This window comes from Hippopotamus amphibius, chromosome 1, assembly GCF_030028045.1.
Source record: "Hippopotamus amphibius kiboko isolate mHipAmp2 chromosome 1, mHipAmp2.hap2, whole genome shotgun sequence".
NCBI lineage: Eukaryota > Metazoa > Chordata > Mammalia > Artiodactyla > Hippopotamidae > Hippopotamus > Hippopotamus amphibius.
Window position 1 is genome coordinate 214661446 of NC_080186.1, and position 18345 is coordinate 214679790.

Consider the following 18345-nt stretch of genomic DNA (forward strand, 5'->3'; position numbering starts at 1 on the left):
TGGAGTTGCCTGAAAGGGCCTGTGTATTTAACTGCATTCTCCAAAAGTTGCCTTCCGTGCTTAGTTTGTTGTCAATTTTTGGTGAGCAACAAAATTCTAGACTTTGCCTCCTAGAAATTTTTTTTTCTTATATAAAAATTATTATTGGAGTATAGTTCATTTACAGTGTTGTGTTAGTTTCAAGTGTACAGCAAAGTGATTCAGTTATGCAAACACACACACACACACGTTCTTTTTCAGATTCTGTTCCATTATAGGTTATTACAAGATACTGAGTATAGTTCCCTGCATTATACAGTAGGTCCTTGTTGTTTATTTTATATGCCTCCTAGAAATTCTCATTCATTATGTTCGGCATGAGTGGGTAGAACCCGGGCATCTGTATTTTTAACAAGCTTGCCTGGCGGTATTCCTGTGTATGAAGTTTGAGAACCACTGAATTCCATCACGAATCTCTTAAGTTCAAGTATCATGTTGCTTTTCACTTATGCCCTTCTATGCCTATAATATAGCATAATGTACATTTGACAAATGTTCATTGAATGTATTGGACTTATTTATTGTCTCTTATGTCACTCCTCTCTTCTTCACAACTTCTTTTGTTCCATCCCTTCAGGTGGTGGGGAGTGGGGGTGGGGGAAGGAAGGATTGGGTCTGAGAGTTTTGTGACTTTGCAAGCCTCCTGTCCACAGCCTTCCCTGTCTACCCTGCCAGTTCCTCACTCTCCCACATGCATCCTTTCATCTTGTTGAATCAGTCTTCTGTATTTCCTGAGATACACTTGGTACATTCCTATCTTTCCTTGCTTCTGTCTCACACGAAGAGATGTAAGTTTCCTAAAGTGGGAAAAACTCTGGGTTTGGGAGAAAATTGAAAAATGTATATGTGTTATACTAGAAGAGACTTAGATTATAATTTGATACAGCGCTCCCATTTTAGACTTGAGGAAACACAGGGAGAGATGTGATGTACCTGAAGTCACACAGGGAGTGAAAAGCCACTCTTGGAACGTGTATCTCCTGGCTCCACGCTTGGGGCTGTTTCCACTCCCCTCCAGGCCCACCTCATTTCTGGGAGTGCTTCAGGATCATCTGTGAGTTTTCCAAGTCCCACAGGTAATTCTGGTATGGGCCAGGGGCTGAGAACTGGGCTTAGAAATTCACTCTGCTCACACCATTATCATGTGTAGTACCTTAAATACTCCTTTGTGTTTTATTTAGTCAGTGCTTACAAATTGTTTCCTTTTGAATGTTTGAATTTTTATTTCATATGAATTTATAGACTGTGGAACATGGACAGCTTAGAGTGTTTACGTTTTAATGGGAAGAAGGCAAAAACTTGAGCAGAAGAAACTATCAACATTATCATAAAGGGAGGAATGTGTCTTTTCTAGATGCTTATTTATAAACTGTGTTCCGCCAGCATCCAAATGTGGTTTGCTGACCAGCTGCACATTTCCCTGCTCAGAGCTTCTTTCTCCTTCCAGGTTCCCAGCGGGGGTCTGAATGGTCGGGCTCTGGGGGCCTGACTTTTGGACAGTTGGGACGTGGCTGTAATGGACGTTTTCACGAAGCGGGGTGACCCCTTCACCCCTAGGCAGAATTGTAGTGATTAGCTGAGACTCACAAGGATTGCCCAAGGAACATCAGTGGTTTTTACTGTGCTTCTCTTTATCCCTTTTCCAGTATATTTTAGAAGACGTAAGACCAAGTTAAAGGAAAGCTGGGCACTGTGAAACTCATGAAGAGTACTCTTGGAACTTTTCAATTCCAGGGCTACTTCATTCAAATATGCAATCACTCATTCGTGCCTGCATGCTTCACTCACTCCACAGAATTAAAATCTCTCTGAGAGGCCTTCCCCCAAGCACGTCTTGCCTCCCACGAGATGATGCCGAGCTAGATTATCTTAAGCAGGCATGTGTGTCCTGGAAATCCAGCCTTCTGTCTTGAGAATTTACCTTGTAGCTGTGTACCTCTTCAATTCAATTTCAAATAATATCTGCCTGCCTTTAAATGTAGACATTACAGTGTTAGTGGAGGAAAAGAAATGTATAATTTGGATGTCATATGAAGTTGCTTTTTGTAACTCTTGTGACCTATTTCTTCAGTCCAGAAGAATTGAGAATGCCACTTTTTTTTTTTAACTGATGAAGGACTGTTTCACCTTTATTATCTAATATAATCAAGAATAAATTTAACTTCAATCCACAAATAAGTGCTATCACTTAATACCATTGTTTGTAATTTAAACCCCTCTTTCCATCAGACCATCCTTTCCCAGAGGTGCTTATAAGGAAAAAAATGCTATTGGGTTTTGGGTTTCTTTTCTGTTTTTTCCTTGTCTGGAATCTCCTCTAAAGATGGGCAATTTCAGAGAGAAGGAATGCCGTAGATTCTCCTGATGCCGTTGTGAACTGCCAGGACTGCTTGTCATGCCTCTCATTACTGAGACATCATCCATCATGATAGGAAGAGTGTGCAGATTCCGGGCGGCAGATCCATCCACTCACTGCACCAGAGTTGCCTTTAAGCACTGACGTGGCTTAAACTGCATTTGACCTGGTGCTTCGGATTCAAGCCAGTAGGTGACTCATTATTTCAGATGTTTGGTTTGTGCTCTTACAGTTGAAGCAATCTGTAAGGAAAATAGGAAAGCCTGTTGTAAAAATATGCTCTGTCTCCAGGAAGGAGAATCCCTGACTCCTGACCAGGGGTGGGATGTCAGCACAGGGCTCATCTAACTTGTTGTTTTACCTTAGATCCTGGTTTGAAGCGGTCCTGGCAACTGTCCATCAGCGTGCATGTCGGTGGCGTTGCCAGCTGTGGTTACGTTCTTGATTGTGAGTTCGGAACATGCTGGGTACAAAGTTTGCTATCTGGTCACTGAGAGAGAGCTGTCCACCCTGAGAATAGGCCAGCCAGGCGGTCAGCAGACTCTATTCTGAGGGAGAGCAACCAGCACAGCACTCACACCCATTCCAAAGGTTAAGCTCGTCAGATGGTTTCTCCCTGCGCTTTGGGATGTGATGTGCAATTATGTTGTTTCTTTGGTCATTGGAGGCTGTCCATTTTCTATTGGTGATTTAGTAATTGTGGAATGTTTACCTTTCTAGAATCAAACTAAGGCTATTGTAAAATGTTGTTTTAAAAATTGTCTTCAACTGTTGCATAATGTTTTTAAGTGAAACAGTCTGCTAACTTGTAAATTTGTCTCTTTTTTCTTGAGTCTTGGTTCTTAACTGTCCCAGGGGAACACTTAGGAAAAATTATCAAATCCCTCCCCAAACAGTGTGGTATAGGAACTGCTGAAGATCTGAAACGCTGTGGCTGTTAACTCACCGTTGCAAGCCATTGTAGGTTTATAGCGTTATTACTTTGTTATACTATTTTGATTAATTTATTAGATGGTGACTGTGTGTCAGATGCTTGTTTTGAGAGCTTTCAGCTGATTGAACAGTACATTCTATCTATTGGGTATGTGCCAGGAGCCCAATTTAATGTTCACCTATATACTAGACAGCTTAAATTACAGATACAGTGAATAGCTCATTCTCAGATTAATTCACATGCCCAAAGCCACATAGCTAGTAAGAGCTGGAAGAATTGATATCTCACCCACACTGGCATGATGGAAGGATGTCTCAACCAGAAGCTCTACTGCCTCTTCCTCTGAAAATGAGGGGGCAGAGCTACCGCCCTACCCAGTGCAGACCATCCTTCAGCCTCTCAACTTGTCTTCTTGCAGAGGCGCAGGATAGCATAAGGTTAAAAGCAAGGACGATGCCCCAATTCCACATTTACTAGCTCTCAAACCTTGGGCAAGTTCCTTAGCCTTTTTATGTCTTCCTTTCTCCATCTGTGGGTAAGACAGTGCCTGTGGTTGTGAGGCTCAAATAAGTTAATATCTATAAAGTGGTGGAAGAACGGCTCATAATACGCAGTATAAGAGTGTTTGCTATCCTTGTATATTATCTTGAGGTCTGATTAGAATGAGAGGTTCTCTCCATCTCTGTCTTTCTTGCCTCATCAAGCAGGGAGCCCTGGGTCAGCTCGTGGGAATGTTTCAGAGCAGGGAGGGTCCTGAACTGCTGGTTGGTGAGGGCGGCCCCCTCAGGCCCTGGTCCCGTCTGTACCCTCTAGACCACGTGTGCTACTCGCAGGTTCTTCCTCCCATCCTTGGTCTGTCTAGTCTTTGGTCCGGTTACCTGTTCTCCCCAAAATGTGTGTCCTCAACCTGTACCACACGTGCTATAAACACACCATTGCCCATCAAACACTGATTGAGTAGCCCAGCCTGTTGTTCCTATGTTTCAGCTAGTGTGGAGACAATGGTGTGTCGTAAATTATGATCTCCTGGAGGCAAGGAACAAGTCTGTGAGGACCTTATAGAGCAGGTTTTTTGTTTTGTTTTGTTTTGTTTTTTAAAGCATTTAATTATGAAAATGCTATTGTTCTGGGACCTTCAGCGTGAAAGGGAGAGGTGCCTGGGGGAGGCAGCTCCTGCCTTTAAGTTCCCAGGCCCCTTCTTCCTCAGCCATGAAACTATAAGGTAGACTCGCATCCCCAGGGATCCCAGGGCCTTGGGCTCCTGACTTCAGCTCTTCCCCCTTCCTTATTCAGGGAAACCTGGAAGTCTTATTACCCATCCCCCTTCAGGGCAGTGAAACGTTTCTCTTCTGATTCCCACGAAGAAGAGAAGTGAGTCAGGCATTCCTGCTGCAGAAACTGCTCCTGGGAAAGGACTCCCCCATGGGGGGAGCGATGGCCCAGCTCCTTGGGCATCTCCTTTAGCCCCACATAAATATCAAAGGCTGGTGGGGACCTGGCACTGCTGTGGAATGCCCTCCACCCCCAGCCAGAAACCTTCAGTGATGGGAGTTGTACACAAATTGCCAAAACCAGGTGTGGAAACAGCCTGTTGGTTTTTGTTTTGTTTTGTTCTTATTTATGGTAAAATGCTCTTAACGTGAAATTAACCATCTTGACATTTTAAGTGCACAGTTCAGTGGCATCACATCCATTCATGTTTTTTGTGCAGTTACTGCCACCATCCATCTCTCGCTCCTTTTGTGAAACTGACACTCTGTACCCATTAAATGGTAGCTCCCCATTGCCTCTTCCCCCAGCCCAAGGCCACCACCCTTCTGCTTTCTGTCTCTGTGAACTGGACTACTCTAGGGACCTTGTGTAAGAGGAACCATACAGTGTCCTTTTGTGACTGGCTTATTTCACTTAGCATGATGTCTTCATGGGTCATCCAAATGGTAGCATATGTCAGAATTTCCTTCCTTTTTCAGGCTGAACAATATTCCATTGTGTGTAGGAGCCTCATTTTGTTTATTCTTCCGTCTTTTGATGGACTGTTGGGTTGCTTCCACCTTTTGGCTATTGTGAATAATGTTGCTGTGAACGTGGGTGTACTGCCCATTGGTTCTTGTTCTGATGGGATGTTAGGGATCCAGTCCTGCTCTGACTGGTTGTGTAAAGAAACCTTTGTTTGTACAGCCTTGAATCTTTTGTGAAATTCAGAAAGAACACCCGATTGTCAGGAGTAATTCAGCCAAGTGTGTGTTTTATGTACCTGGATTTTTCACTAAGTTGAGGTGCGATCAGGCAGAACTTAATGCAGATGAAATTAGAAGGGAAGAAAGCAAAAGATGTTCAAAAAGCGTCAGTTTGGCACATAATTGTGAAACTTTAGTAGAGAAAAAGGGAAAAAGAACTTCACTCCCCCCAGAGTGGAGAATTTATGTAGTTTATCTGGAGGACGATAACCCTCCCGGGAGATAAACCCAGGTTAGCTCTTACTTTGTAGAACTACCAGCATATCTTCTAGAGACAGAAATCCCTTCCACACGACTGGCTGCAGTTTGCAGAGGCTCCCTTCTGCCATCTGAGGCGTTCATCCTCCCACTCCTTTGCTGATGGCATGCCCTGTCCTTCCTGAGCTGCTGGGACCCAGTGCCTTGCCCTCTCTGGGCTCTTCTGGTCTCTTCCAGAGTTCCCTGGCTGGAATTCTACCACCACACCTGTATCTTCCCTTTGACCTCGAACTGTAGGTCTGTATTGCTTGTTAAAAAAGAATATTGTACTGTTTGCTAATTCATTAATACATGTTCTTGACCATTGAAAAGATCTCCAAATGGAAATGATTTGAAGGAAACCATTTCTTTTCAGAAAAACTTTCCAGATGTAGTGTTCAGCACATCCTTCCCAGCCCTCTCGGTGTTGAATTCAGGTGGGAGTCCGTCTCAGCCCCGACAACCGCACGTTCAGGCCAGTTGTGTGTGTCCAGCTAGAACCATAAGAAAATTTGATGAATGTACGTTAACACCCATGATGTTTTTTCTATTCGTGTTCTAAATTGTGCCTAGTTTTTGTTGCCTCAGCTAACCAGCTTATGTTTTATTCCTTTAAGCCCTCACAAGACAGAGTCTCCACCAACTTCTACTCCCCTCACTTACCTTCCAAAGGACTTGGTTTTAACAATGCTAAATACTCCACAAGAATGTCTGTGTGTGATAGTGGTCAGGAAGAAAGAGCTCTGTGTAGGTGGGAGGGGAGAGATGATGATGTGAAAGATTACAGGACCAAAAGGTTTGCAGGCATTTTCTTTGGTTGGTACCAGGATTTACTTTGAATTGCAGTGTCATCCTGTGTTTCTATCCCGACTCTTCAGCCTTGCTTTTCCCAGATGATTTCACTGAAAAGCAATGGCAAATTATGACTTGTCTTTTCTGCTAGAGCCTTAACAGATAGTTTATTCCCAACTGTAAACATTTTAGTATGCCTTTTGTTTAGTGACTCATTAATTTGATAAGGAAATGTCCTAATAAAGATAAAGAAACTGTAAACTGTTTCAAAAGCTGCAGAGGGAAAAATGTTCAGGCCCTTGTAGGTCAACTGCTTCCCCCTGTTCCTTGCATTTTGTCTGTTGCTTGGTCATGGGAACAGACAGAGTGGTCAATTAGAGGTTATGTCCTCATCTGAATTCCCTTCTGTGAGCTTAGACATACCAAGAACGATGTCTGACCTCTGTAGAGTCTCTTTTGTATGGACAGGGACTATACATGAGCTGGTTTTATGAAAAACCAGTCAATGAGATAGCCCCCTTCCACCACAAACTAGCAGATGAAATGTGTCACTAGGTTGGCACCGAGGAATACTTGGTTAATATTTACTAGTCCACAGAAATGTCACAAACCCCCAGGTATAAAGGGTCAAAGATCCTAAAATAGGTCAGAGGCTTAAGAGACTAGGAAACCTCCTTAGCTATAAGCCTGTGGTTGCATAAGGCAGAATCTGCATTCCCCATTTGTGTAAAAATTTCCTGGGGTTATTATGACCTTACATTCCTCATAATTTTGGTAAGACAATGTTCCAGCATGGATATAACTATTTCATGGTTTTGTTTGAGTGTTTAATAAAGTATAAACTTATTTCATGTAAAATATTCTTTGTGACAAAAGTATATTGACTTTTTTTTTAAGCTCTTTATTGGAATATAGTTGCTTTACACTCTTGTACCAGTTTTTGAGGTACACCAAAGTGAATCAACTGCATTTATACATACATCCCCATGTCCCCTCCCTCCTGCAACTCCCTCCTGCCCTCCCTGTCCTGGCCCTCTAAGGCATCACCCATCATTGAGTTGATCTCCTTTTGTTATACAGCAACTTCCCACTGGCTATCTATTTTACAGTTGGTAGTGTATAGATGTCTGTGCTACTCTCTCTCTTCGTCCCAGCTTCCCCTTCGCTCCCCCGTCCCCCCAACCCCATGTCCTCCAGTCCATTCTCTGCATCTGCATCCTTATTCTTGCCCTGTCACTGGGTTCATAAGTACCTTTTTTGTTTTGTTTTTAGATTCTGTATATATGAGTTAGCATACAATATTTGTTTTTCTCTTTCTGGCTTACTTCACTCTGTATGACAGACTCTAGGTCTATCCACCTCATTACCTATAGCTCCATTTCATTCTTTTTTATGGCTGAGTAATATTCCATTGTATATATGTGCCACATCTTCTTTATCCATTCATCTGTTGATGGGCATTTAGGTTGCTTCCATGTCCTGGCTATTGTAAATAGTGCTGCAGTGAACATTATGGTACATGTTTCTTGTTGGATTATGGTTTTTTCTGGGTGTATGCCCAGTAGTGGGATTACTTGGATCATATGGTAGTTCTATTTGTAGTTTTTTCAGGAACCTCCAAACTGTTTTCCATAGTGGCTGTACCAACTTACATTCCCACCAACAGTGCAGAAGTGTTCCCTTTTCTCCACACCCTCTCCAGCATTTATTGTTTCTAGATTTTTTGATGATGGCCATTCTGACTGGTGTGAGGTGATACCTCATTGTGGTTTTGACTTGCATTTCTCTAATGATTAGTGATGTTGAGCATCTTTTCATGTGTTTGTTGGCCATCTTGATCTTTATTAAATCCAAGAGTAAAAGCATTATAGATGTTTTAAAGATAATTGTCCAGCAAATTTTCACTTAAATGTCAAGAGGCAGTTGTATGTCTCTGTGATTCTCAATCTTTCAGGAGGAAGACGCAATTGAAAACTGGGGGAAAAAATTAAATAACACTCTCCAGACTTTCTTTGATAGAAACTTTGCTTGCAGTGTTCATTAGTTGTAAAAATGTATAAAATGAGGAGGGAAAAATGAATTCAATATAGTTAGTAAAAATAAAAAATCTAGAGGCAAGGTAAATTGAGGCTTTAAGTACATTATAAATAACTTGGACTTTGTTTTTCTTATATAATCAGTTAATGCCTCTATCTAAGTTTGTATCTGCTCCCTTGCCAGGTACTTGTCAAAAGGAAATATAATGCTCCAAAGGTGACCTTTCATTACAACATACCTTTAAAAGTATTGCCCAGTGTTTCATCATTACTGACTGTGTCTTGCTGGACTATCCCCCATTCCCCCGCCAAAACAAATTGGCACTAGGTATATTACAGCCGTCTGTGTGTAGTGTGTGCATTTGTGTAATGGTGAAAGAGCCTTTCATAGCATACACGGCAAGTCAAGTCTGATAATGATATAAATATGTTTTGGTTAGATGTCTTTCTAATTACATAGAATTATGCAATGCTCTTTGCGAGGTGTGATCTTGCAGACCTACACAGGTCGTATTCTGCAGTGACACCCTGCAGGGGCCAGGTTTAATACTGGACGCCTTTAACCTCTCATGATTGTCAAACCGGTCTTTGGTGTAGTAGGGACTACGTGAATGGCCAGGATTCATACATCTGTTCAGCTGACAGCATTGTGCCCTGCTCTGGGCTGGGTGTCCGGTGGGGCCTTGGGCATCTGTGTTCCTATCCTATGTTTGGATAGGATAGAAACTCATGGTCTCTTGGAGGAGACAGACGGGAACCAGCAGGTACGCTGCTAGGTGACAGGTGCTGCCCCGGAGTCTGCGCAGGCTGGGGCGGGGATGCCGCAGGAGTCCACTTACCGCTCACTGAGATTAAGGAGGGCAGGGAGGGAAGTCACGAGCAGGTGCCCATTGAGCTGAGCCTTGACCACTTAAGTCCATATCTAAAGCTGTTTTTTCACAATAGCCTTTGGAACGCACTACCTGTAGAAGTTAGGTGACTTTCTAATTTTGTAGGGAAATCTTTATTTTACTCCCACTTCATATGGAAATGGAAACAATGCAATGGAAAACATAGTCTGGGCCACTCAGGCATGACTTTGCGTCCTGGCTGTCACCTAACAGCCCCTTAGCCTTTCTGGACTTCAGATGAAAGAGGTTAATGGGATCGGCGATGTGTGTTGGTTGGCAGCGTAATGAGCACTGTGAGTCCCTCCTCTTTCCACAGCAAACCAAGATTGAATGCCTTGAAAAAAGTTTTTATCTTGAAAGGTGCCTGATGAACTCAAGAAAGCAAGCAAGCAAGGCTAATGACAGGATAACAAGAGTGACTAATATCTGGCAGCGTTTATTGTTCCTGGCACTGTTCCAAGTGCTTTCTTTCCATTTCCTCATCTAATTCTCTCAGTAATCCAGAGTTAGGTGCTGTTATTCCATCCCCACTTTACAGATGAGAAAAGTGAGGTTAAAGCAGTTATGTAATCTTAGTTAACCCTGCCAGTCTGGCTCCAGAGCCCTTAACTGTCAGAATGGAGCTTCCAGAGAGGATAGTGAGGCTGACCATAACCACAGCGATTCATCCTTCGAGGGGCACCTCTGTGTACCTTGTTATGTTTGTTCCTCATAAGGAAAACTAGGGGATTAGAAATGGGATTAGAAAACCGAGGTTCTTGCAGGGGAGGTGACTTGCCCAGTGTTACTGAATCTGTAGGTGGCTGAATTGGTACAGGAGCTTTTCCACTTGATTCTTGTGTTTATGGAATGAAGATAGATTAGTACAGGAACCCTTTTAATAAGTGACTGCTGTTATGTCTTTAAAATACGGAACAGACTCAGGGAGGTTAAATGCATTGTTCAAGTGTCACATGTCACAGTCACATGGCCAGTGGCCAGCTGTAGTTAGAAAAGGCACATGGGCCCCAGAGCCACACAGCTTCTGAGCAACCCAAGTGGAAGATTGTCTTCTGGTCCCCTTGGAGCCGGGGTGCCTCCTCAGACTGCCTCTGGGGATTCTGAAGCCACCAGGGAGGAACATCTCTGGTGCGGGGACCCTCACTTGCTGTTAGCCCAAATTGCCTCCTGCTGCAACCGGAAGGGAGATGATAAGGATCTGCCGGGGCCTGTGTGGGGAGGATGATACAGAGGACCTGGGTCGCCTTCTTCCAATGCTAATCACGCTGTCTGCAAATTGAAGCCTCAGCGCAATTTTAAAGAAAGCAAGAGAGACAAGAAACCAAATATGGTTGGGCCAAAAGCCCTTTGGAATTATGTGGGGTTTTGCCCTCTAGCTGAAGGTTCAGTTACAGATGCCTGTGATTATGGCCTTTGCAAACAGTTGTCAGAGAAACTCGTAAGATTTCCAAAGGCTGCAGAAGAGCAGATGTGGAATTAAATTTCAAGCACAGTTACTCATAATGGCTTACATGTGGACAAGGAGTATTTCAGATTCAGGCCTGAGTCCCTGTGTCCAGGAGGTGTGGGATGCTGAGACTGGAGGTGTCAGCATTTTCTGGTGTCTTTTCCTATTGTATCACTTATTCTTTTTTTTTCTTTCCATTTTCATTTATTTATTTATTTAAATTTTTATTTTATATTGGGCTGTAGTTGATTGACAAATGTGATAGTTTCAGGTGCACAGCAGAGCGACTCGGCCATACATGTGCATTCTCCCCCAGACTCCCATCCCGTCCAGGCTGCCCCATAACATTGAGCAGAGTTCCCTGTGCTATACAGTAGGTCCATATTGGTTATCCGTCTTAAATATGGCAGTGTGTATCATTTATTCTTGGCCCATAGGCCCTCATAAGTGGTGAAATGCTTCCGCAACAGCTAGCTCACAGTACCTAGCATTGTCATCCTTTGTCCTATTCAGTAAGAAGGTTCTGATCGGGCTTCTTTGCCAACAGGCATCAACCATGCCAGCAGGTAGATTGTGGAAAGTCTGAGTCTCTATGGCCAACCTCAATTGGCTGTGCAACAGACATTTTCACATTGTTAACAAAGTTCAAACTACTCAGGCCTGCCTTGTTTAATATCTGTTTTTCACAGTTCAAATGGCAAGGACTTTAATGACTATAAGAAATACCTTTATTTTATTATACTAGTAATGAAAGTCAAGATCGAAAGGATAGGTGTAATTATAATAATCGAAGTTGTTCTTTTTGAAGCAGTAGCTACAGGTTTCTCGCCATCTCTGATAAAGAGGTAAGCTTACTGAGTTAAAATATCTAGTAAGTGTTCATTAGGCCGTAAAAACAATTAAAAACAATGTTCCGAGTCTTAGTATATATAAAAAGAATATTCTAGCTCTTGTATTGAAATGCCCTTTTCTAGAGCTTTTCAAACAATAATTGCTAGAAAACACAGCGTATACTAGATTAATAAGCAGAAAACCCTAAATTGAGTGGTGGAAGAGAATTTAAGGGTCAACTTTTTTTCCCCTATAAAACGGGGAAATTTCAGCTATTGCTTTATCAAATGCATGTGCCTGCTCTGTAGGGGAAAGGAGCCGAAGAGGGTGTGGGGCTTGCACGGACTCACTCTTGGGACACTTACATACGCCGAGTGGGAGTCGTCTTCACAGACTCGACTGCCCGAGCGTGTTACCATCTGCGGTAACTGAGACGAAGCGTGGAGGGAGGAGCAGAGGCTGAGGAGCCTGGAGCACGCCAGCTCTGTGATGGTACTATGCACGGGGCTTCAATTACTGCCCGTTACTGCATTTCAGACATTGCTCTTCCTGTGTTACGTGCAGTGCTTCTGCAGAACCAGATGGGGTAGCACTCTTCTGCAGATGAGGTAGCGTGAAATTCAAGTGGGATAGCACAGCATAACAACCACCAGTGCTTGCCTACTGCTTCACCATTATGAAATCATCTCACTCAATCCTCACAGCTGCCCGGTGAGGTAGCAAGATGCTGAGCCCGTGTTAGGAGGAAATAAGCTCTCCGAGGTTTGAGTAACGTGCCCCAGGGAAAGGAGACTGAAGTGGACAGCTTTTGACCACCCGTGATAATGATGTCCCCAAAGCACAAATGGTGAAGCTGGTCCTTAAACCCAAGAATTTGAACCGCAGAGTTGATGCCGTTCCTCCTCCTCAGGTCCTTTAGAGGTACCAGCATTGTATAAAAATGGCCGTGCCATCACTTCCACTTTAAGCTCGACATCGCGTGGCCTTCTAGACCACTGGGAGGCCGTGGGAGAAGGGTCTGACCTCAAGCCCCATCTGTAAAATGGGGTTAATAGGCTGTCACATGTAATTGTAGGTGATCCGTGGAGATGAATGCAAGGGCTCAGTCTATACATGATGAGAAGGAGGATTGCTGTTACTGCTAAGGTTCTCAGTGCTTTTGAGGTTTTAGTTCTGGGAGGTTCTGTCTCCCTGGATATGTGGCTGGGATGTTTCTGTGCTGGACATCCACTCCTGACCCTCCCATGCTAAACACACCCACAATAGCTTGCTGGGGCCTGGTTTCCAGGGGTAACAGCTTTTGAACCTCTCTTGTCATCTTTTTCCTATTCATTCCACATAGCTGAGTTCAAACTTTCAAGATTTTTGTACCTCATCAAACAGTGTAGACAGCTGGGCCTCTGATTCTTGCTGACCCCAACGCCTTCCTAAGGCCAGTGGTACTCATAGTCTCTGTCCAGAGCTAATCTTTTAATTCATCCTTTAAAGATTTATGGAATATTTTTGTCCCAAGCAGAAGCAAATGCTTTATGTTCCTCTGCATCACTTAACTGGGAGTGGACGTGTATCATCTTTTCTTGTTTCCCCAAAACAGGTAGAGACGGGCCCACAGGAGGACCTAAAAGCTGAGGTCACACTGCTTCCCTTATTTTGATTGTCAACAAGAGGTACTTCCCGGTAAATGCTAATGCTCTTCTTACTTTTCTTGAGAAGTTTTTTTTATCCTGGCTGTATTTTCTTCCACATTTACTTATGGGAGACTGAAAGAATATAGGAGGCTTTGTTCCTGCTTTTTCAGTGTCGATCTAAATTTTATGAAAATCCTAAACTGGTCAGCTCCTCCCCATCCCAACTGAAATCTCCTTGCGCTTAGAATACCATCTCCATTTACAAAGGCCTTCTAATCAGATGCTTGCCGAGAGCTCAGAATCATTTAGGTCAGATTGTTTCAACATAAACTAAGACTGAAGGTTCCCTTATTTATCATCTAGAAGAAAAACCATTTTTAAAACCATCGCTCCTTTCTGAAGGGTGGGGGGAGGGAGAGAGGGAGGGAGGGAGGAAGGAAAGAAGGAAGGAAGGAAGAAAGGAAGAAAAACCTAAGCCATTGATACTAGACTGAATCAATGAAAATTTGAATGGAATGGGGACAAAATAAGTTGCCTTATTTTTAATTGCGGGGCTCCTGTTTATGCAAAGTGGCCCAGCGAGAAAGAAGCAGCCAATCTGAGTTGAGCTGGGTAAAGGTGAGCAAAAAGGTTGAAAACATTTATTGAGTTATTTATTTGCCTACTCATTTCCTGTTATTGCTAACTTGAATGAACTTCTCTACCAGCACCTTCCTCAGACATCTGTCTTCTGACTGTTAGAGTTGCGGAAACTCCAGGGACTTGCTTGGTCTTTCCCTTCACCTGAAGATCCCTGTTAAAGTCCTTGATTAGAAATGCTAAGCTGGAATATAAATGAAAAGTGTTAAGTGAGATTCCAAGAGCAGTTTTTCAAGAGTCCTACAGATCAATCAGTCCACTCAGTCAACCAGTATAAATTATGCAGTACGGTGGGCATTTCGACAGATGCGTCCTTCTACTTGGCTCTGTCCTGAAATCTGAGAATATTCCCACCACGGCTTTAGTAGTTGCTCTGCTTTGACCCACAGTGCAGGGAAATGGCTAGACAGTAACAAATGACAAAATCATAGGCCACGTGAGGGCCTTTTTGCTTTGTTTGAGGGCAGTTTTCATCTTTTTTTTTCCCCCAGACTCAGATTGAAAAAGGTGGAGGAAATAAATTATACTTTTGTACTGAGGTTTGAGCGTTATACCGAGCGTACCTTCTCAGAAGGGTCTGTTCGAAACACAGCTATTTATGAATAAGCACGCTCCCTGCCTACCATATCATAGCTTCCGGGCAGCAGAGAGCTGGACATGGGGTCTCACATATGTTGCTGATGGATCACGTGGTTGTTTTGTCCTTGTTATAGGACATGTAGCTAAGAGCAAGCATGCTACCGGGAACCTAGCATGGGAGATGGAGTGGAGTGGAATGGTGTTGGAAGCCTTATACTAAATGATTCCTGGAAGGCAGTTCCCAGCGGAAATTGGCAGTAAAGTGACGCCATTCATTCCTCCATCTCTTAGTAGAGGAATGTACCTGTCCCCAGGTGGAGGAAGACACCCCTGAAATATACATGACCCAAGCCATTCCCATGCAGGTGTGAATGTTTCTATTTTAAATGGAACTGTCTAAAGCTCCACACTGGGAACCTTCTTTCTTGCAAGGAAAGGAAACTGTCAACTACACCCTGGTTGTAGATGCTCAGTTCCAAACCTCTCCCAATGCCCCCTGCTAGAGAGAGCCTAAACTCAGCCTCATTTGGACTCTAATTGGCAAAAAATGGTTCTACTCCTTCTTCTTTCTGCCCCTCAGGTCATAGCTTTTTCCTGCTCTCTTTTTGCTTTTGAAAAACCCCGTAATATTCCTTTTATTCTTTCTGCGATTGACATCCTTTTTTTTTTGTCACAGAGGTAATGTGCTGGCATTTCTTATCTTTACATTGATCCTCTAAAAAGCTGAAGTGCAAATGACCAAGCCAGAGAAGAGAACATTATCTTTGTGATGCTGTCCAAGTTCTTGAGAAACTGTTAGAACTGTATTATCTTGGTGTTTGCCAGTTGAGATCAAGCCAACAACCGTACTTGTCTTTCTTTCCCAGAGGGCACGACAAGAAAAGACGGAGAGAAAATTTCAAGAAATTAAAAACAGAGCCTTCATTAGGATAACATTTGAGGTCAGGCAAACATATCTTTTGAGTTTCATTGAAAAATTCCAGGAGACCAAGGGCAAAATCTCCAGAAGACTTGTTTCAAGGAGTGTAGCTCAGTGGAAAGTTCACCTTTAAAAAAATTTAGGAAACCTGAGTATGATATTGGGTAGGGGACACTTAGAAAAACAGAAAAGGGAAAGAACATCAAAAATCAAAATTTTTTCTCTTTTGCAAAGTGTGGAAGGCCTGGGAATGATTTTCCCCAGTGACAAGGAGAGACCTCTTCATTGCACATGAGTTACTTTCTTTCCAGAAGCTGAAGAGTCATTTGTTCAGCTTGTGAATTTGAATGCAGACACCCAGGGTACATGTAGGGCCATGTGGGTGGAGAGAACAGCATAGCTGTCCTTGTAGGCCAGGCACATTTCCGATGTCTGTGGTTTAACCTACAGCATAGTTCTCCGCTTTTGTGTTGTTCCAGTTACTAGTTTCAGGGTTCAAATGACCTCTTTAATAAGAGTTAAGCTCTTGTGTAACTTTTTTTTAAAAGTTGAAATAAACAGTCCCCTTTGACTCTGAAGGAAATTAAACCACAAGAGGGGTTACCAGTGGGTATTGGGGAATTTCTGTCCTTGAGATCTTTAAAAGTAGAACATGGAAATTAGGTCACTTAAGTAAGTCTGTTTGGAGGCTAACCAAGATGGCATCTTGCAGGGTTCCAAGTTTAGAAAACAACTCATGTTAATATTCATATATCCTTAAAACATAAGGAAAATGAGTACTTTATTCCATTATCTTTTGACTTCTTTAATTGACTTCCCCATGCCCAGAAATGACTGTGTCTTTCATTTGTGTTGTATGCTAACATTGCTTGTGGAAATTTGGGAGTGAGTAGGAGGGAGGAAGGAAGAAGTCCTTTTAGAAGATGACATTCGATCTTTTCAGAGGATGGCACTAGGAGGTCACTTGGCTTGGACTGAGCTGACTTGACTGAGCATGTTAAGAAACTCCCCAAAGAGCGGTGCTTAGCTTGAGGGCACTTCCTGTAAGGAGCTGTTGCTTTACTAAATGATCAAGTTTGCTAGCTTTAAATGGTCTATAAAATGCAAAGAGATTGGCTGGTCCAGTGTCATTGGAAGTTATTAACCTTAAGAAGTGAAGAGAATTGTCTGAAATAAAATTTTTGAGTCATCTGGCTCCAGTATGAGTCTAGGATGGCAAAAATGGAAAACGTCAAGAAAAGTTTTTTGTGGCATGCCAAACCACAGTGGGCATAGTTCTTGGTGCCTTGTTGAATTCCCAGTGTCCCCAGGGCTGTCTGCTTCTTTCTAGCCTACCACACAGTGACAAACCAGCCGCCCTCCCGCCTACTCACGTTAAGGAGACACTGTTCATTGGCTTGTGAACATATGTAAGAAATAATTGATTTTTTTTTTTAAATGGGAGACATTATAAGCTATTAAAGGTGCTTAGCAGACAGGAAAACGAAAGGTAAAATTGAGAGGCTTTTTGTGTGTGTGTGTGTGTGTGTGTACACACCAGTAACTTATGAAAATCTTTCTTCCATCCTTTTTAGTGAAGATTTATCTTAAGAATTTTAGTTAGGTTAATGTTCTCTGTGACTCTGTTTCTTGAAATTGTCCAGTCAGTGTCATATGGATTTAAGACATTCCCAGGGACCTAAAAACTCAAATATAGTACCTTCCCTTTGTTTTTCTTTTCTTTGTCTTTTTTTTATTTGTTTGTTTTATTTTCCTGGACAGGCAAAAATATAGGAGGGCACTCTAAGCTATAACATTTGGTTTTAGTGCTGTTTTCTTTCCTTGTTCTATTTCAAAAAGGACACATTCATTAAAGTAAGACCCTATGTTTTTAGTTCTTTCTCTCTTTTAACTTTCCATTTATTTGAAGCTGGTTCTGCCATGCAGTGGTTTTCAAGATGTTTGTTTATTTACAGTGAAACCCTTTCTTTCAAATGAAATCTTCATATGAAACAGATAAACTGCAGCTGTTCTGGGGGCCACCCCTTGACCACACCCTGCCTCACAGTCCGTGAGGTGCAGCTGAGCACCTGGGCCCCGAGGAACCTGGTTTTTGATCCCCTGGCGTGAACACAGGATTAGGAGGGAGTACCCGGTTTGCTGTCCCCAGCTTTGCCGCCCAGACTTTCTTGTCACTTCACTTCTCTGGACTGAGTTCCTTGTTTGAAAAAACGATGGCTTTGTATCAGATCATCTCTGAGGTTCTTCCTGCCCTAACAGTCCGCAGTTCTGAGCTATATACAGAGCTTTGAGGCAGTGAGATGTTCGGTGACTGAGGAGTGCACACAGTGAGAACAGGAGGCCTGGCTGAAGGAAGAATCGTCCTGTTCTGGCGTGAGGGGTTCATGTAGATGAAAGCTCAGGAACCAAAACGGAAGCATCAGCAGAACTGTCTCTGAGGAAGATGTTTTCTGGAGATTTCAGTGAGGCATCCTCTAACACACACGAGTCTTGTGGAGAGAGGGTTTTTAACCAGTTGTGGTTTGCTGTTTTACCATTGATTGTAGTCAGCTTTGCTGGTAAGTGCTTGGCTATTAACAAATAAAATAATATTCCCTCACTAGAGAAAATTATGTCCTATCACTGTGTGTGTGTGTGTGTGTGTGTGTGTGTGTGGGTAGGTGTGTGTGGGAGTGTGTGTGTGTGGGGGGGTGTGGGTGGGGGTTATATATGGGTGTGTCTGGGTGTGGGTGTGTGTATGGGTGGGCGTGGGTGTGGGTGGGGGGGTGTGTATGTGCGGGT

At 43.0% G+C, this 18345-nt stretch overlaps 1 protein-coding gene across 6 annotated transcripts in view; it reads left to right on the top strand.

The window, feature by feature from the left end:
* Window positions 1-18345, top strand: part of LHFPL2 (LHFPL tetraspan subfamily member 2) — a 159141-nt gene that overhangs the window by 47678 nt on the left and 93118 nt on the right. For 3 of the 6 annotated variants that reach the window (XM_057740502.1, XM_057740511.1, XM_057740526.1), the window contains exon 3: window positions 13394-13476. The exons of 2 other annotated variants lie outside the window; for them this stretch is intronic. The gene's annotated coding sequence lies outside the window, so the exon portion shown is untranslated. Of the gene's footprint in view, window positions 1-13393; window positions 13477-15553; window positions 15587-18345 lie in introns of those variants that run through there. One more of the 6 variants, XM_057740541.1, reaches the window with a different exon arrangement.